We start from the raw sequence: 21,498 nt of genomic DNA on the forward strand, positions 1-21,498 counted from the left end.
ACTCCGGTAACGATTCAGATCTGGTTGCAATTTGACTTGGCACTCGCTTCATGGATTTCGGCGATCTGGAGTTAAGGATGGTGCAGGGATATATATGTCAGATGAAGAAGAAGTATCTATTAAAAAAGAATTGCGAGAAGTAGTCCGGTTCTTGAGATTGTATTACGGACACAGCCAGATTAGATCGGGCTGATTACTTTAGCCTTGAAACAGAGAGTCTTTCTGCCCTGCGGGGGAGGGGACGCCTTTCATCCGAAGCCCTCCTCTCGGATGCGCCCTCCCCTCGCATTCACTTGCAAATCGCTGTGTGCGAGCAAAAGCCAGCACTTCCCAGTCTCTAACCTTCCCATGGCGAGTGCTGCAGCTCTATCAGCAGAACCTTTCTCTCCGAGTGAGGAAGGGTTTTTCCCCCCTCCTTCCTTTTCTTTTCTTTTTTTTCCCCCCTTAATCAGAAGCACTGAATGAAAGCCAATCAGAGAGAACTCGCCCCCCGGTTTCTTCGGTTCCCTGCCGTCCAGAGTTAAAAGTGATGCTGAGAGAAAGCTTGAGTTAGATTGAAGTAGAATCAGTGATAGGAAATAACAGCCGAAAACAAACAAAAAGGGGATATAGTGACAATTTCTCCAGGGTTATTTTGGCTGGAACCAACTTCCGTTATCCAGAAGCTGATTAAAAAAAAGGTAGGAAGATTTCATCTCTCTCTCTCTCTTTTTTTTCTAACTCCCTTAAGGTCTCTTATTTTCTCTCCCTCGGGGAAAATGTTTGTTTTTAAGTTGTATTCAGCAGTTATTTTCAAATAATTATCTTTAATATGTAAAAAAATTACTAAGCATAAAACTATATATTGTATTCTAGAAACCACTGCTTTGAATAGCTGAAGAGGTAATGTGAAACTGGATAAATTATATATTTATGCTCAACAGTGGGTCATGTTGTTAGAGTTTGTGAATTCATTCACTCTGATCAAATGCTAAAAATATATTATGGGCGGTAATTTGTTATTCTCATGCTTGTTCATCTTAATGTTAAAAATCCCTTGAAGAGAAGATTGTTGCTTTGAACTCTATCATTGAACATTACTTTGCATTCCATATGAATGGATCCCCTCTGCACTTATTTATAGTCATAGTTCATTGTAGGTTCAATATAAAGAGAAATGACAGGCAGAAGACAGATTCCTTGAACCTGTCAATGGTCACTAAGCATCTACATAAATAAGAAAGATTGGCATTTATCAGAAATAGAATAGGCATAATTCCTAGATTCGCATTTTGTGTCTGAGTCAGAAGTATGAGAGAGGAAAGATGAAGAGGGGAGATGAAATGCATGTAGTCAGCAGTTGCAGCATTTATTGTCTCTGCTGCAATAAAATCCATATTTTATGTGGTGTTAAATTAATGCAGCACATTGCAAGACTAAATGCATGTCCCCAACAAGTAACTATTGATAGCACTGTAAGTATGGGCAAAAGCAGTAGTCTGAAAGTGTTTTCCTGTCAATGCAATAAAAACCTACCATCTCCTTATCATTAAAAAGAGGAGTCTACAGGTGCAAAGACAAACATCAATTTTAAATTGACCTCTTGTCTTTTGCTTCCAAAAAACAGATCTATTTCCTGTAATTGTGGTTCTTTATTCCAGTAAAATCTTTTATTATTCGAAACTGCACATGTCTTACTCTCAGCTGTTCGGAGATGCATGTTTTCTTTTCTTTTTTTTTCTTGTTGTTGTTGTTTTCTTGAAGGATTTCTATTAAAAATAGTCTGTCCCTCTGCTGCTGACAACTGGTAAACCTCAATGTATATGTTAGTAGACTTTCTCCCTCCGCAGCATCTTCCTCTGGGTCCTCCTTTAAAATGTAACTACAAGAGCTTCTCTGTGGTGAATAACACTTGGCAAGAGTGTGCTCATTTTTTAGGTCTGGTATGGTGAGGATTTTTAATTAGTAGAACTTTCATGAAAACATTATGTCACTGACAAGAGCTCTAGATTCATTTTTAAAGTGATGAAGAAAATAGGAAGAGGGCTGTATCATAGAGAAAGAGGTAAATGACAAGTTGTATAGCTAATCTTCTTGCCCTTCTCCCTACAGCATAATAAAGGTGGCACGTTTGTATTCAATGTGTAATGCATAAGGAAATAGTGATTTATTGGAAGTGGGGGTGGGCTGTGGAGCAAAGGCATTGGAGTATGTTCCGATCTAAGCAGAGTGTGTTTGTGGCTTAGGAACATAACAAATACAGATTCATTCTGATCATGAAAACATAAAGAAATGCTTCTTTCATTTGCTTTCACTTAAAAAAATTTTTATGTGTTTTTAAAGTATGAGTCAATGCCTGCTTTCATTAAATCAGATACTTCTTTGGTTTCAAATACTTGCTGCTAACAAATTGACTTCCCTAGTGAATGCGTTTGTCTTTTCTGACTCCAATCAAAGAATAGAATTCCATACACTTAGAAGCCTGAAAGGAGGTGGGGGGGGAGAGAGAGAAATCCCAGGGACTTATGAAAGGAGCACATAATCTGTATGGCATCCACATATGCATGTATATGTGTGAGGTCAGTGGTCAGATTGCTTGATTCCTGATTAATACTTCAGGTGATAGACCTAGATGTTTATAAAACCTAGCTGTTTATTGATAAGAATGGTACTATACAGGCATCAAATTTAGTATTATGCTGTTATATTTTCACCTACACTAAGATTTTCTAAAAGGAAAAAAAAAGATAGAAAATTGACTTTGTATCTAGAGAGATATACATACTGACAAAATATTAAGAAACTTAGTGTATTGGAAAGAGGCTTTTTTTGCTTGAAAGAGAGTGTTTGAGACTGAAAAGGTTAATTCCAGCTGTGTGAACTCTGTTCAGAGTCTATAATGCATTTTTTGATCTTCATTTAATAATACATGTAAACAAATGACGGAGGCAAAGTGTGTATTATCTGGGGGATTCTGGACATATGACTTATTTCATATGTTTCTTAACCTACTTTGCAGCAAGTGATAAGCCAGTGCTCCTGGAATATGTCATTTTTATACCAAATCATTCCGCTAGGCTGCAGCACAGGAACAGCCTTCGCCCTAATGATGCTGAATCAGCAGCAAAGTGAACCATATTTTAAGTGTTATTATAGGTAATAGCGTTGCATAGTAAGCAATTAATACAAAGCAGGGCTGTAAAACCAACTACCTCTAGTCTAGCCCTTGGGTTTCGAAAGCATTGTCCATAATTATTCTTTTTTCTGCTTTGCAAATTACATTCTAATACTGTTGCCACATTAAGAAGTACTCATAAAATACTGAAACAACAAAGTATTAAGTAGAGAAATATACAACTGATTTATGCCAATCATAAGTTATTGTACGCAGCTATTTGGTCTCCAGGTTCCAGGTTCTATTTTTGAAAACTCCACTTTTTATTAACCCAAAATCGTATCTGGAATAGGGCTTCAAAAAAGTGACTTCACTCACCATATTATGTTTAACAGTCGTGTCTGAAACAGGCTGAAGTTAAAACCCAAGTAGAAAAAAAGGTGCCCTTATTCTAGTTAGGCTTATACTGAGCAATGGTGGTCTCAATTAGGCCTTGTATTAAGTGTGTGGTCCCTATTATGAATATTTTGGAAAAAAATCTGAGTCCAAAGAATAGCTTATGAATTTACAATTGAGAAATGCAAGTTAGCATAAAAATGATTTTCCTTTTCTTCACAAAGTGAGTTCATGAAGAAAATTTTATTTTTTCATAATTACAGTAACTATAATAGGCAGATAGAAAAGCCCTGAATTTAAACATATTAAAGTCTGCCTTTCCCCCCCCCCCAATTAAAGCATTTGAAGTATGTCTACAGAATAGTGGTATAACAGCCCATACTTTTACATCTAATAATATTCAACACTCAAAATTACAGATATTTTTATCACACATCTGAATGAAAAAATTTCAATCAACAAGGAGCGTCTGTTTTCTAAGATAACGGTATCAGCTCGGGGTCACCTCTTTCCTCTTCTATTCTTATCCTACAGCAGCTTCACCTCACTTGATGTTTCAGTATGAGACCTCGAGCCTTTTTATAATCCGATTGTGCTGTCTTTCGTAAGGGTATCTAAAACCAATGAGGCCATTTTTGCCTTTGCCATACCTTCTTTGTCCAAGTAACTCAAGAGGCAAACATTGTAAGAAAATCACATCTATCACATTAAAAGATATATATTTCTGGGAATGCATTATTTTAATGTCATATTAGCATTGATTGGTTAAAATTATGTTTCAGCATAACTTTTGCTTAACTCTTTATTATCAGTGCAACTTCTCACAAAAAAAAAGTAACTTGATTTTTTTTTTTTTTTAGAGAATAAAGGTGCTTTGTTTTCACCAAAGTCTTTTTACTTTTATCCTATGTCTCTCTTGCCATACATGTGATTTTCCCTATATCAGTAAGAGATATTTGTTAAATATCACCATATTGGTGATGGATTTAAAGAAAGGGAAAGCTGAAAATTGAATAAGAATGAGTAAAATAGCATTACATTTTATGATATAAAGTGCAACATTCCTTGAGAATAATGACTGTGGGAGGCTGAAGTGCCTTCATATAGCAGTCCCTTATAATAGAGGGAATATATCCTTAGAGAGTTTGTCAGTAGCAGTATAAGCACTTCATCAAACCATGTGATCTCAGTGTTAAGCACCCCCTGCTTTTGTTGTTTTAGGAAGCAGCCTTGATACTACATACCCTAAATGATGCAGAAATATAGTTTAACAACACTTTCAGTTTCAGGACAGGATTAAGCAATAGGCTATCTGGGATAATATAACAACATTGCTTCACAACAGGAAATTCAGTATTAAAGGATGTGTCAAAGCATTTCAGAGCCCTACTGATTTCTCTTTTCCATTCTCGCCCCCATCACCTCCTTCTCCCTCTCCCATTTCTTCTCCCTTCCTGCCTTCTCCTCTTCTTCAATTTAGGACAATTACAAACATCTTTGAATGAGTTTTCTCTTGAGCTTTTTTTTTTTTTTTTATCCTATTGGAAATACAATTTCTGTAAATCTTGTGATTTTTATGGTCAGTATTCTATCATCTGCCACATTATACATTGGATTTATTATATTATCCTTTGCATTATACCATAAACTATATGACAGTTCAGTTGACTAGAGCGTGTCCTTTCAAATGAAAGCAATTTTTATAAACATTATAACACCTAGGCGTTTAAGGAATTGAAATTGGCACCAATGTAGTTTACTGCAGTAGCAAGCAAAGTATGGGAATTCAACATTTATTAATGAAATGACTTCTCTAACGTATCAGAATGTGGAATGCATAGGCATGAGTTATTATACTTAGTGCATCAGTTATTGATTGGGAATCTTTGTTGATTTACTGGAACAGAGGATATTGAAACAGTTTGAAAGAGACTTGACTTTAGACATAAATTAAACATCAGTTGCATTCATTAGATATGTTGGTTCTTCTTTGTTGCAAAATAAAGATATTACCAGGGTGTAATGTAAAAATGTAAGCTGATTTAAAAATAAGCAAATGTCTATTCTAGATATTGTAAAGAATTGTCATTGTTCCTACTTCTTTCCAGTTGAAAGTCTGGGAAACAAAAACCATAAAAATAATCGTTTTTCCTGGTAGCTCAGCTGGTAAAGAATCAGCCTGCAGTTCAGGAGACCCTGGTTCGGTTTCTGGGTCGGGAAGATCTGCTGGAGAAGGGATAGGCGACCCATTCCAGTATTCTTGGGCTTCCCTGGGCTCAGCTGGTAAAGAATCTGCCTGTAATGCGGGAGACCTGGATTTGATCCCTGGCTTGGGAAGATACCCTGGAGAAGAGAATGGCTACCCACTTCAGTATTCTAGCCTGGAGAATTCCATGGACCAGCCCATGGGATTGCAAAGAGTTGGACACAACTGAGTGACTGATCAAATTAAACAGATCATGTAGGTGATTTAAATAATCAGTAAACCGAATAAAGTAAGTGTTTTGACTTGGGTTATTCTAGTAATTCTCTGCTATGTTCACATGGTATTTATAAACACAAGAATTGAAGTCGAATTTTGGCATAGTTATTTGAGTAGATCAAAGGCTATCAATGTATTTGCCTAGGCTATTGAGTGCATTTTTGCATAATGCTAGTATAAGTTTAAAAAATGTGACTGATTCTCCTCTTTTTTGTGACTCATCTCCTAATAAAATCAGGTTAAGTCAACTCCATTTGATACCCATTTTAACTTCTGGGATTTTTAAAAGGAAATGTAAAGAATGTTTCCATAACTCTTGCATCAGACTTCAAATTTAGATGAAGTACCATAGTGTTTCTTGATAATTTGACTTCTTAGCACCAAGTTGAAATTAATAGCCTCATATATAGATTGACTTGAAAGCATTTGAACTATCTAAGGGCCTTTAATGATTTTGTGTATACCATGTAAATCTAACTGTGCTGCTCGGTGGCATTTGACTCTTTACGGCCCCATGGACTGTAGCCCACCAGGCTCCTTTGTCCATGGATTTTCCAGGCAAGAATACTTGAGTGGGTTGCCATTTCCTTCTCCAAATCTGAGTGTATAGTATATTAATTAATTATTTCTTAAAATTATTTAAATATAATTTAATATAAATATTTAAATATAAAAATATTTTTAAAATAGACCAGAGATTAAGATTTATGACCTCAAACTTGCTGGTTTCAATCTAATACTAATAAAATAAAGACTATGAATTGCATATTCTTTTCATACTAACAGTGAAATTTATTTGCTTTAGCAGTGACACAAAGAAAAGGTCCCATTGGGATAAAATCAGGTGTATATCAACTTATTTCATCAAATTGAGTACACAGTGACTATCAGCCTAGTCAAATATAATATTTTGTTTTACTTCTTTCTGAAGCATTCTAAATTGGAGGTGATTCCTGTTCTGTAGCCTTGGTACCAGAGTGACTTTTTAACGTGTAGTCTCAGAGAGTGAAAACCAGAAAGGTACACATTTATTCTGTCTGCATCTAGCTTCCTAAATTTGAATAAAATCCTTTCCCAGTGAATAAGTACCTATGGAAAGTCTTTATTGCTTTATCCACTCCCTTCAACAAGGCTTCAGTTAGTCTTTTGGAGATTTGTTGAAAATTGAATGCCAGCTCCAGGCAAATAATACTTATAAGTACCCTTTTCTATTTCCTTTTTTTTTTTTTTCCTTTTATTTATTTTTTCCTGATTGAGTGAAGAATGGAGATTTTCTATAGAATTTCTATATTTTAACCTACCTACCAAGTTTTTGGATAGATGCATTTTAAAGAGAGCTATGTTTTTCTAAGATTCTCTTCTGCCTTTAAAATATGCTCTAATTTTTCAGTATTTACTAACTAGATAGTTCTACATCAGATACAAGTATTCACTTTTAATACTAAAAAAATTACTGGGGCAATGAAATGTCCCTAATATCTAAGTTAAGAAACATGATTTCTTGGCTAGACTTAGAGTTGGATTGTCCTTCATAATTGAGTATCTGAACAAAGTAGGTAAAAAAACATGTTTTCTTTTTTAAGACAAAGCTATGCCAGAGAAGGCAATGGCACCCCACTCCAGTACTCTTGCCTGGAAAATCCCATGGATGGAGGAGCCTGGTAGGCTGCAGTTCATGGGGTCACTAAGAGTTGGGCACAACTGAGTGACTTCACTTTCACTTTTCACTTTCATGCATTGGAGAAGGAAATGGCAACCCACTCCAGTGTTCTTGCCTGGAGAATCCCAGGGACGGGGGAGCCTGGTGAGCTGCTGTCTATGGGGTCACACAGAGTTGGACACGAATGAAGTGACTTAGCAGCAGCAGCAGGTCAGTGTTAGGTATATGACCTCTCCTGGACATCCAGTCTAGTGGAGATGTGAAGTTAGAGAAATGGCAACCACAACCTTGACCTCAGAGCAAAGACATTTATTCACCATTTTATAGGTAAAGCGTGAATCCAACCAGTTTCTAGGCAGATTCAAGATGAAAAAAGTGTTAATGATAAAAGCCTTATTTCCTCTAGAAGCAAACTGAAGCACACATATAAACCACTGCCCCCCAAAAAAATTCTTAAGAGAAATGTTCTATTGTTAATAGTGTTAACAAACTAAATTATTATGATGAAAAATTCATGATCATTAATTTAACTGTGTTTTGATTTTAAACTATCATATATACTTAAAATATGACTGTCTAGTACATGTATACCATTTTTATTTTGCCTTTTACTCAGTAAATTTAAATGATCTCCTGGGTATCTAAACAATCTTTTTCTTAGCTTCTAAGTAACTGTATTCATTTTGGGGAAAGTTCTATCAGCCAATCCCTTAGTGCCACACCCAGAGGCTCAATCTAATATAAATTTTGTGCCTGAGGAAAAGAGGTTTTCATGTGAGATGTTCACAATAAATATCATATAATTTATAATAGAAATCAGTATTTATGTTCTCAATGTGTCAATTACCGTGGAAAAGTGGTAAATTAGCAGAATGTCATTGGGCAGTTACCTATTCCTCCACCTAACACAGATTCTTTAATTTTTATTTTCTTTAATGCAAACTACCTAATAAACTTCTCAGTATCTTATTTAATTATTTCATTTTTCTGTTCACTATTCTTTAAGTGCCTACCATTAGCCAGACTGTGCCAGCAGCCAGAGATATAAGATTGAAGAGAGAGAAAGACAAAACAAAACCTTTTTTGCATTGAGGTGGGTTGTGCTGATGGTTCAGATGGTAAAGACTCCATCTGTAATGCTAGGATACCTGAGTTTGATCCCTGGGTAGGGAAGATCCCCTGGAGGAGGGCATCTCAATCCACTCCAGTATTCTTACCTGGAGAATCCCAGGGACAGAGGAGCCTCTCAGGGTACAATCCATGGGGTCGCAAAGAGTCAGACATGACCAAGTGACTGACACTTTCACTTTCATTGAATAATTACTCACATTATTTGGTATTATATTCTAGATTTGATTAATACAAGAATGATGAGTATCAGTTACTTTTCAGATGATAATATGAGGCTCTAATCTCATTTACTTTTTTAAGCCATATTGTTGTATTCAAGGCCACATGACATCATTCAGGAAACTATCAAAATGAGTAAGTAGATTAGTCCAAGATACATTTTTGAGGTTTGACAGAAAACAGCAAAATTCTGTAAAGCAATTATCCTTCAATAAAAAATAAATTAATTAAAAAAAAAAAGATTCATTTTTGTGTAACCTCAGGTTCAGTCTGTGGAGGCCTGAGGGTGGGTTCTGAGTTGGAGCTTCAGTTAGGGGCAGTCATGGTAGTTGGTGATCCATGTTTGAGCTTTATGTGTACAATAGCCAATTGTCGTCTTGCAGCAAGGCCTCAAATTTGAGACTAACATTCCAATCCTAAACAAGAAGCCCAAATGAAAAGCCAGCATATCTGAAAACCGGATAAATCCTCAAATTATATTGCTAAAAATTCTTAGGAACAAAAGTTTCCACACCCCCACAAGTAATTAAAATATTCACTACATAGAAGCCACTGAGTTTCAAAGTTGGTCACTCTGTCAAAAAGTTTGTTCCATATTATGTCATTTAATAGAGAGATAACACAATCATAATGCTATATGCCAGAAGCACTGAGATTGCTTTTCTTAATAAATATAGTAACTCTTACCTAAATATACTCACAAAAACTTTTGATGGATAAAAACATGAAAGGTGGCACCCAACTGGGTTCAAACCCTGTGTCACTTACCCTGTATTTAATATTCCTGGTAGTTTTTCAGCTGTAAAGTGGAGTTAATAATTGAACTTCTGTGATAGTACAGTTGCCATGATGGTAAGAAACAATAACTCTAAAGTACTAACAATTCCTGTCACATAATAGGTGTTCTAGTGCTATGTATTATTATTACCTATTATTCTATTGGCATTGTTATGACTTATCTGTAAATTTATGTGACCTATGCTTTTTCCTTGAGTATGTTGTATTTTAACCATAGCATGTGATGCAACTTGTATTTAACATGTATCATGTAATGATAATTTTGTGTTTATGTTCAGGTGAAAGCTACATAACATTTTAAGTCTGATTTCATCACTAATTCTACCGCCAATATCATAGATTTCTCCTTCCAGATTTTTTGTTTGTTTATGAAATGGGAGTTTGAACCATATGATTTCCAAGGACACAGTTTATCTATTGTTCCAACTGGAAAGGGCTAATACAATCTATTGTGAAACTGGAAAGGACTCAATATATTACTGTTAAAATGCTGTCATTCCCTAATGATTGTGAAAGTGTCAAGAGAATGTAACCTGAAAACTTCAGCTTCTACATTCTCAGAATCACATTCAGTTAACTGTGTGAACTAGGGAATTAATGGATACAAGTTTTGAAAATGATGTGAAGGACCTAAAAAGGGGACAGAGGAGGGAGAAAACATTAGAAAGATGGACACTAAGTGTTGTGAGTTCCATAAGCCGCATAAACTCACTCAGGTGAAACATGAACCGTTTCTGAATATACTGCAGTAATGATTCCTTTCACAGATTCTCCTTCTTGAGGTCAGAGTAATGAAAATTAGAACGAGAATGATGAACAGAGTCAGTGCATTGCAGAAATAATCCCATTAAAGTTTTGATACCTATAAATCTCAAGAATAGTTCTGCAGTCTGTATTACAAGCTGAAAGGTCAGTGGGTCAGAAAGACTATATTACAAGCTGAAAGACTAGGTTCAAGAAACCTTGTGATAGAGACAGCATCTGCTGCAAAATGTGAAAATTTTAACAGATTTTACCTATATAATTCATTTTTTTAAATTCTTCACATTTAAGGATATATGAGAATCAATTAAAAATAACTTTTTTAGGCCTTTTTGTGATTCTATTTAATATGGCTATTAAAAAGTCTCTGGAATTACATAAAGAAATCAGGATATTAAGATTAAAAAATATACACCTCTGTGAGTCCATAAGCTCCTCTCTCTTTAAAAGTTCATTTTAAAAATCAAGGATTACGTCACATTTTTTATTTTTCAGTTTTATTTATAATTCAAGATCAATTATGTTTAATTTAGAAATTAACATATTTAAAGAATAAACTTAGCACTTTAATCCACCCACATGTAGAGGTTAGGTGAGTCATAATAGAGACTACTAAACCTAGCCAACAAATACAGTTTTGTGAACAAAGTAAAGATAATTCTCATTTTTTATCTTAGCTATATATTTAAATTTATTACATATTTGTTTACTACTTAATCAAAGACACAGTTTCCATATCATCTTCTTTAATGCTGTGGTCACTTAATTGTTTTGTCATGGCTTCACTGTAATATTTGACTAAATGATTTAACTTTATGGCTGATTAATTAGAATGGCTATATTTTAATTTAGCCATTCTAATTAATCAGCCATAAAGTTAAATCATTTAGTCAAAATAAGTCAAAATATATAATAAGATATATTTTATTTTACTTGATTTTCTAAAGACATGCACATTAGACCCAAGGGCTAAACATTAGGCATTATTTTCCTTTAGTTGTAAAATTCTTTATGCAAGAGAAAAAGTTTATTAATTTGCATATGTATTTCTTTTTACTTATTTGGGAATCAAGTGAGAATAAAGAAGTGCAAAACTATAGCAGAAATTAATTTTAAAACCTAAGAAATGAAATGTCGTACATGTATATAGACTAAATCGTTTCCTTTCAAAATCCATCAAATTCTTCAAGGTTTTCAGCCATTTAATGTGTTTTGAAAGACTGCATTTGAAAATAATATAAATTCTACCTAAAAACTTAATCAAAATGTTGAAATGAGTTTATATTTCTGAAGTATTGACCCATTTTTAGGGTAAATTGCTGCTCATTATTTCTGGTAAAATTCTGTTTGCCTTACAAGAGGTAAAACATACTTAGGTGTTTGGAGCCACCTTGTGGCTGTCTCATAGTATATTAGAGAACGTTCCCTCTCCAGATTCTCTCCAACTGAAGGTTGCACTTGGGAGCATTGAAATCAACATTGTGAACTTATATTACGGGCTTTACAATAGCATTACAAATGGTTCTTGTTTAGGCTGATGCAACTTCATATTTACATGTCTACATGAATTACAAAAATATTGTTTTTCAGAAGTCTAACAAAAATATTTTAACCAACCCTTTTGAGGCAATATATAATTTTTAAACTAAAATATATTTTTACTGTGCAGCTGCAAGTCGACTCTAATGACTCCTTACACATTTCACATTCTCAAAGCAAAATTCCATCCAGCATCCTTTGGTTTCCAACACAAAGAAACCAGGGGCTATGTTACTGTGATTTTTGCATTTTGTAAAACTTAAATATAAATATTCAGCCTGCATGAGAAGCATGGGACTGCTGCCAATAACCCCTGGTCGTTGAATGTGTTTTTCAGGAGGCTCACTGGAAATTCAGAGGGGCAAATTGTTTGCTCTCCTTTTACATAAATATTAGGATATTTATAATTTGTATAGTGCAATGTATATATTCACCAAATATATCTTTTCTAGGTATTTTGTAACCTAACACAGGAGAGCAAGGCCCATGGTTACTGCTTGTCTTATAATTTTACAAGGAAGTGCCTGAATTTAGAAATAAAACAATACTATTATTTGCTTGAAATTCAGAATAGTCACTTTTAGAGTTTTAAATCCAGAGCTTTCATTGATTTATTACATGGTCTTACTCTTCACTATGTAATTTATTATCTGAGGACAAAAATTTAAAAAAAATTGATCACCCATAGCAGTAGATGAGCATAAGTTCTCTAATTTATTGCTAAGTCTATAGCTTAGACTTAGCTTATAGTTTCTCCCTCTCTCCCTCCCTCTCTCTTTCCATGTATCTCTCTTTCTAGACATACTTGGTTACCATCATAAACTATTACCGTTCATCATCATCATCATCATTAAAACCTTGGTGAGACTTCAGTTCCAAGACTGGACAACAAAGAGTCTAGTCACATTTACAGGCTCCAGTGTGAACAGCTCCTAAATTGCCTCTCTTTGGGGGCACTGGGATGATTAACTGATTAACTTTAAATGGATGGAGATTAATGGAAATTGAAGACAAATTGATAAAACAGCAAAAATCTTGTGAATATTATCTGTATGTTCTGCATTAAAGCCATGAGTTGTCCATCTTTACGAAGGAAATCATTTTCTCTATTTTTAACATGCTAGACTGCCTCTTAATGTAAAACAAGTGGTCAGAGCCTATCATTTCTCATGCACAGCCCAACAGTCTGACTGAAAGCAAAGATTACTTTGCTTCCCATTAACCCACATTCCCTCTGTCAACAAATGTGCTTCTACTCTAAGAGAAGAGATATTGCTGTTGATTTGCTTTATTCTCAAAAGACTGATAGGGTTTTCATTCAATGCAATGGTTCACACTGTGTAATTTAAAAATATTAATATATAAAGTATATATTTCAATTCAAAAGGGAGACAGAAATTGAAATTGATGTATTTAAGAGATTAAAAATGTTTAAAGTTTAGAAGAATTCTTGTGATGATGTCATATTCATTCACATTTGATTTCTAGATTGGGAAGATCCCCTGGAGGAAGAAATGGCAACTCCTTCCAGTATTCTTGCCTGTAAAATCTCATGGACAGAGGAGCCTGATTGGCTACAGTCCATGGGGTCTCAAAGAGTCAGACATGACTTAGCAACTGAGCACAGTTATTGCTATGGCAAAGTCTTTTTTGCAAAATGAATAGTAAATGAACAATCATAGATATCAAAAGAAACATATAGAACTCTTTCCTCTATTGAGTAAGAACCAAGAATTAATCCAAGACACTTTAGCCACATTTCTAAATTCCTTCTCAATTTTAGTCTAAAACATAGCATATCTATTTACCCAAGATAATTTAGCCTCAAGTGATAAGGGAGATTTCTGTAATTAACCATGATCCTGAGATGATTTTTAAACCTCTTAAAATTTTCTTCACTGTCCTAGAGCTAAAAATTCATTGTCAATGATCTTGTCTCCTCCACGCCCAATATACTTACTTGACAAATCTATTTAATTCTAACCGTATAACAAATATAAAATTGGTATTTTTAAAATTTCAATTCAATACTACAGGAGAGGTTAAAATTACATCTTTCCTTCACAATTCAACCATATTTTAGATTTCTTAATACATATTCCAGGGTTTGCTAAGAACTTTGAGAAACAGTTGTAAATCATACGATCCCTTCCTCAATGAGATGAAAATACTGTAGGAAAGAGCAACATTTAAAGGTTAATATGTTGTAAATTACTTCCTTGGTGGCTCAATTGTAAAAATTCACCTGCAATGCAGGAGACACAGGAGAGACAGATTCAATACTTTGGTCAGGAAGATCTTCTGGAAGAGAAAATGGCAACCCACTCCAGTATTCTTGCCTGGAGAATTCCATGGACGGAGGAGCCTGGTAGACTGTAAATTAGTGTTTTGCTTGTAGGATGGGTGAAATTTTAGGGGGATGTAGACAGGGGAACATGGAAATTTAATCCTAGGGGAGGCTTGAAAGGTGAAATTATGTAATTGCTTATTAAGAGATGAAATTAATGAAACAAGAAACATAACTTTCTGCATATCCAAAGACCTCTTAACCATTCTTCTCTTTTTTCCCTCTGAAAGTCAAAGTATCAGTTGTTCAGTTGTGTCCAACTCTTTCCAAACCCATGGACTGTAGCCCACAAGGCTCCTCTGTCCATGGAATTTTCCAGGCAAGAATACTGGAGTGGGTAGCCATTCCCAGTTCCAGGGATCTTCCTAAAATATATTTTTCTTAATTTATTTTTCATATAATTGTTAATTCAATAATACTTATCAGTTTTCCATTGTGGAGAAGGAAGCATGTTTACAACCAAGATGTGATGGAAAATAAGTCATATTCAGACTTTTTGTCTTCTTTCTTCTTCTCTACAGGAGAGACAATCAAAACGGAAGCTACAGTATAGCCTGGTACTGGCAAGGAACAGTGTCAGCACAGGGCACTATGACATTAAAGACGTGGGCATATGCCATTGTCTGAGTGCAAGAAAGGGCTCTTTCAGGGAGGAGATTAAAGCTAAGCCCTTAGAACTGTGACATTCTGTGTATGTGATCACTAGCTCAAAAATCCTTCTGCACAAGTTCATTTTGAAAGATATTGTTACCTAGTGGTAAATTCTCACTCCAGAGTTGGGCAGATGTACGTATTCTGGTCTACTTGAGAATCTTGGCCAAGATATTTAATCTAGCTAAGCCTCAGTTTCCTTGCCTGAAGGATGGGATCAACTGGCTACTTCTTAAACCTGCTGAAAGTATTAAATGTAACTATACTCATGAAGCACTTAGTAGAATTAACAAAGAAAACAAAAGACAACCTATGGAATGAGAGAAACTGTTTGCAAATGATGTGACTGTCAAGGGATTAATCTCTAAAATATACAAAAGCTCATACAACTCAGTATCAAAACAACAATAACAAAAAAAGGAAAATAAAAAAGGACAGAAGGTCTAAATAGACATTTCTTCAAAGAAGACATATAGATTGCCAAAAGGCACAAGAAAAGATGCTCAACATACTACTTATTAGAAGAATGGCCATATATATATTTAAATTTTTGCTGAATGATTTGAATGTGCACACCAGAAAATTAATTGCAACTAGAAATTGTTATACTGTTTTTTATGTCTGAATCCATACACTAATTCTAAAATCAATTTTTAAAAAGAAGTTTTCATAAATACATTTACAGTATATTCTGGTGCATTAAAGGGGACATTACTCATTTTGAAATATGCAGATTCTTATTTCATTCCTTTTGACTCGTTTTATAGTCACTTATTGGAGAAGGAAATGGCAACCCATTCCAGTATTCTTGCCTAGAGAATCCTGTGGCCAGAGGAGCCTGGTGGGCTGCTATCCATAGGGTCATGTAGAGTCGGACACGACTGAAGTGACTTAGCATGCATGCATGCATTGGAGAAGGAAATGACAACCCACTCCAGTGTTCTTGCCTGGAGAATCCCAGGGACGGAGGAGCCTGGTGGGCTGCCCTCTCTGGGGTCGCACAGAGTTGGACGCGAGTGAGGCGACTTAGCAGCAGTAGCAGCATAGTCACATATTGGTTTAAGCACATATATACAGCGTTTTATGTTGTACACTGAAATGAATATAATAGACTAAGTAAAAAGCATTGTTATTGATAAACAAAATAGCACAGGCTGTGAAATCTAAGCATTAAAATGACTCTAAACCAGTCAGTGTTAGGATTCATTAGTATAAGTCAGAAAGCTGAAGTAATGGGGGAGAGGAAATTGTTACTTGACCTTGGCTTGGAAGATGTATAGAGTGTGTGTAAAGGGCAGGCATTATAGAACTTATGCCTCTATGAGCAACGGCAGGAACAAACATGGGGGTATGGTTGCTCACTGAAGAACCAAAGTGGGTCTATGCTGAAGAACTATATTTGTGAAGAAACTTATAATTGGGTTAAGGAGTTTACATATGATTTAAAAGTTCATTAAAACACCCTTTTTAAAGCTCATTTAAAAAGATATTCTTTTACCGTTAGCTCAACCAAAAAACTGTTGTCTCCCCAAGGAAAGCCAACCTGAGAATGCCAGTATAATTGTGCTAATAATACCATATCTGATTCTGCCCATTCTCCATCCCTAACAATAGTGCTCAGTTGCTCAATCTTGTCTGACTCTTTGCAACACCATAGACTGTAGCCTGCCAGGCTCCTCTGTCCATGGAATTTTCTAGGCAAGAATACTGGAGTGGGTTACCATTTCCTCCTCCAGGGGATCTTCCCAACCCAAGAATCATACTCACATCTCCTGAATTGGCAGACAGATTCTTTACCACTGAACTAATATTCTCATATGTGCTCTCAAATACATATATGCTGTGAGTTATCATTTGATGTCTGCTATTGTCCTCCACTTCGTATATAGTTCCTCAAGGTTGATTGCTCTCTAACATTTTCTCCTACTGATAAAAATGTGATTTTCTCTGATCTATGCTTGCTCATAATATTCTGATGTCTAAAGCTGATGGCCACGCTAATGAATTAGCATCTTTGATGTATCAGATAGTTTTGTTTAAATTCTCCTTTAATATAAGCTTATTTGTGTGATGGGATTATTTATATCAAACTCCATATTGTTTTGCTTTATTTCCTGAGGAAACTTGTTCTTAGTCTCATAACTAGTTATTGGCAAAATACAAAATAGAACTTTGTTATCATTACAAGGTTATGAGAATAATCAAATATTTCCTTACTTCAGAATGAAAGCTCAGACAATATTAATGTCATAACCTTACCTTCCTTTTTTTTATAATTAACTGAGATAACATATGCAATACAGTGTTATATGGTATACAGTATGTACTCTTAATATAATAATTAAAGCTATCATTGTGATTTCACTGTAATAATTATTTGTAAGAGATGTTATGTTATTACAGAGGTTTAAAGCAAATGATTAAATATTGATAATACCCATAATATAGATAACTGTCATTTATTGAGAACTTAATAAATGCTCTACACTGTACAGAATGGTTTACATCTATTATTTCTTTAAATCGCATGATAAAGGAAACAGGTAATCTTATAATCTCCATTTTATAAATGAGAGAACTGAGGTACAGAAAGTTTATATAACTTTCACAAATTACAAAGCTAGTGAGAGACCCAGAGTGCAGACTCTGAAAATATGGTTCCTGCTCTTCTATTCTTCACCTCTACCCCATATTTATGTAAGTCATGTGTGCATTCCTTCAAGGAGATGTATCATCTTTATTTCTACTCCTATTTTACTTTTTATAAAATTTCTATTTATTAATAACTTAATTTTATTACTTCAAAAATATGTTTTTCAATAAGATAAGGTGGCCCTCAGTTGTGTCCAAATATTTACCCCAGTTCAATTCCTGGGTCGGAAAGATCTGCTGGAGAAGGGATAGGCTACCCACTCCAGTATTCTTGGGCTTCCCTGGTGGCTCAGCAGGTAAAGAATCTGCCCGCAATGCGGGAGACCTGGGTTTGATCCCTGAGTTGAGAAGATCCTCTGGAGAAGGGAAAGGCTACCTACTCCAGTATTTTGGCCTGGAGAATTCCACCAACTATATAGTCCACAGCGTTGCAAACAGTCGGACACAATTAAGAAACTTTCACTTCACTTCACTTCACTTCAAGGTGGCACTAGTGGTAAAGAAGTTGCCTGCCAATACAGAAGACATAAGCGGTGCAGTAGATGTGGGTATGATCCCTGGGTTGGGAAGATCCCCTGCAGAAGGGAATGGCATCCCACTCCACTACTCTTGCCTTGAGAATGCCATGAACAGTTAGAGCCTGGCAGGTAGCAAAGAGTGGGGCACAATTGAAGTGATTTAGCATGCACACGGCCTAAAAATAAGTAGGGTTTAGGATGTAAAATATTGATACAGCAAATGTGCTGTATTTTAAGCACTGTTCTAATAACATGTGCAATTCAGTTGTCAAAATATGTGGATGATAAAAACTTGCCTTTTAGGTAGGAAAAAGTTCACTAAAACAACTTAATTACTTAAAATAGCCATACCTTGCAATGTAGCCATAAATTTCATAGTGGATTTTTACAACATTCTCTTAGCATTATTTAGTAGTTTTTTTTTAAATGCTCCCTCTTGGAGAAATAAGGCATATAATGATGTTTTTTAATTACATAAGGTACTTTTTCAAGTAAAACTAGGAAATAGTCACAGCAGTTGCTTCTGTGAAGAGAGGTAAGGGATTCATATGTTGATAGAGAACCATTTTCATTGTATACACATAATTTCATTAGAAAATACTATCGTAAAAGTGGAATAATTTTGGACAAAAATTAATTTTAAAAAAGCTTGTCACTTATCATGAATTGTATTGAGTATATGAAAAATGAAAGATTTTTTACAAAAAAAACAAACTCTAAAAATTGTTTTTATAGCATAAATTATTAATTGTCTCTATATAAAGCAAAATAAAACAATGAAAAATTAACAAGTGCTTGTATATGCAGATACTAGTCACTGAGTTTTAGTAACTGAATAGAATAGTTATGATAAAAGCATTCAGTAATATTTATTATTCACATGGCTTAATCATAAGATTTTATGTATTTATTTTAAATAACTTTGATAAAATCATGTTAAAGTTGTGACATGAACCAGTTTTTCTCAAACCTGATTCAGGCTATATGAATTTGAAAGCTGTGAGATTTTGTATGATAATTGAATATAGTTCATATAATAATATATTTAAGGTGAATAGCTATCTTATAAGAAATACTTATATTATTTCAGTATCCAGTTTTCTGTTTGATCATTGTTGCTTTCATATCATTTTTAAGCTTCTAAAAAAAAGCAGGTAGAAATATTTTGTATCTTATAGACTTTTGCCAAATGGACTTCAAACAATACTGCAATGAATTATATGAAATTTATTTGAAAATTTTGCCACCTAAAGAAAACTGAACCAAGAGGTTACTTCCCTACATGTGTATTAATCTCTAAAGAATTTTTGTTTTAATTCTGGTGCCATATCCACTTATCAAGCACTTAGTTTTGGTGAACCAAAAGTATTTTTTACCTAAAAATAATATTAATTTGAATGCTATTAGTTTTGAGAGTTTTGATTACAGTTATTTATTTTTTATGTTGTATTATAGACATAAATATTTATAATTTTATGAAAAATGTGTATAAGCTCTTATGCTTAGTTTATACATGTTCCAGTATCATTATTCTACAAATGGTCACATCAGTGAAGCAGCAAGTATCATGATACAAGAACAAGATTCAACATAAATGCCCTTGATAAATTTGAGGTGATCTTTCAAACTTGGAAAATGTTTCCATTAAAAAATTACTGAGATAAAGTAATACATAATGAAGGGATTTTATTCTGCACATGAAATTTAACATTTAAGAATGTGATGGAATGCATGGTATAAAAGAACCTGATAGATTCCTAACCGCAAGAGACTAAGATGCTTCAAAACAAACCTCTCTGTGTACCAAAATCTAGAATGTCTCTTTGGTTGAGATAGCCTTTAGTACATTTTCATGTCTGTGAAATTTGTGAATATATGTGTATATATATATATATATATATATATATATATATATATGAAAGTGAAACTAAAAGTGAAGTCACTCAGTCGTGTCCAACTCTTTGCGACCCCATAGACTGTAGCCTACCAGGCTCCTCCGCCCATGGGATTTTCCAGGCAAGAGTACTGGAGTGGGTTGCCATGTCCTTCTCCAGAGGATCTTCCCGACCCAAGGATTGAACCCGGGTCTCCCACATTGTAGGCAGACGCTTTACCGTCTGAGCCACCAGGGAAGCATATGTGTGTGTGTGTGTGTGTGTGTGTGTATATATATATATATGTGTGTGTGTGTGTGTACACATACACACATCACATGTTCATAATGCTCATTTGGAAATTTTACCTTGGCTGCAGAAAATTAATTTCTTCAACAGCCATTGAGTCCTTGTTATGTGTAGAACATGTTGCCCATCAACTCTTGCTATTTAGCCCATGTTACTGAGACACTGGTTCTTTAATTTCAGGGTGAAAATGTTCAAGCTCAATCACTTCAAATATAACTATGGAACAAGGATAGCCCTGTACTGTGGCAAAGATAAAAGCCATAATAATGGCATATTGGGCCACTTCCCTTGAATAGTCTAGAATTGATTTATTGTATGTTTTTTATCTAAAGCTTTTATGAGCCTATTATATTCTCAGCCTGTGTTACTTCCATGAGCACTCCACCTAATAAATAAAGTAGTATGGCACTTTCCATTATTTGTCCTAAATTTATCTCTTTTAAACTTCAAAGAGTGCCTTCAGACCTAGTATAACTGAAGTATGTAGAGAGCTTGGCATTCACACTATCCACCTTCTTCATGATTTAACAGATGTCAGAGTTTTCAGATTGAAGATTCTAATTGTTGCAGTCTTCCTATACAGAGTGGTTCCATTTTTTAAATGATAGTTCAATTGTCTTTCTATGAGCATTTTCTAGTTTCTTTGTATTTCTTTAAAGTAATGCAGTCAGCATTATGTGAGAATATTCAAGCAAGTGGTTCACAGAAGCTCATAATAGAAGGAGTAAACCTTTCAGATTATGTGTCCTAATTCTGCCCTTTTCATCAATCAAGGACTCTTTAACACTTATCTTAATAACTCTTGAGTTTATTTTGCTTTCAACAAAAAATGAGCGTTTAGAGGAGATGACTTCTAAGTCCCTTTCCAAATCTGAAATCTCAGAAATGAAATTACAAAATTATTATTTATTAAAAAGAAGAAATAACTTTTGGATGTAGATAATACAACAAAGAATACAATGAACCGATTTAGACTTTGCCTTCCTCTAGTGGATAATGTGGAAATACTAACACAATTCAGTATACTGACATAAGAACTTCATACCTCAGTTATCACCATGGTGGT

The 21,498-nt window shown here is 34.6% G+C and overlaps 1 protein-coding gene across 1 annotated transcript in view; it reads left to right on the forward strand.

Moving 5' to 3' along the window:
- Positions 1 to 343: 343 nt before the first annotated feature.
- Positions 344 to 21,498, forward strand: part of CDH10 (cadherin 10) — a 186,456-nt gene continuing 165,301 nt past the window's right edge. The window contains exon 1 of the mRNA XM_005893740.2: positions 344 to 680. The gene's annotated coding sequence lies outside the window, so the exon portion shown is untranslated. The remainder of the gene's footprint in view (positions 681 to 21,498) is intronic.

This window comes from Bos mutus, chromosome 20 (genome assembly GCF_027580195.1).
Source record: "Bos mutus isolate GX-2022 chromosome 20, NWIPB_WYAK_1.1, whole genome shotgun sequence".
In the NCBI taxonomy this organism is placed as follows: Eukaryota; Metazoa; Chordata; class Mammalia; order Artiodactyla; family Bovidae; genus Bos; species Bos mutus.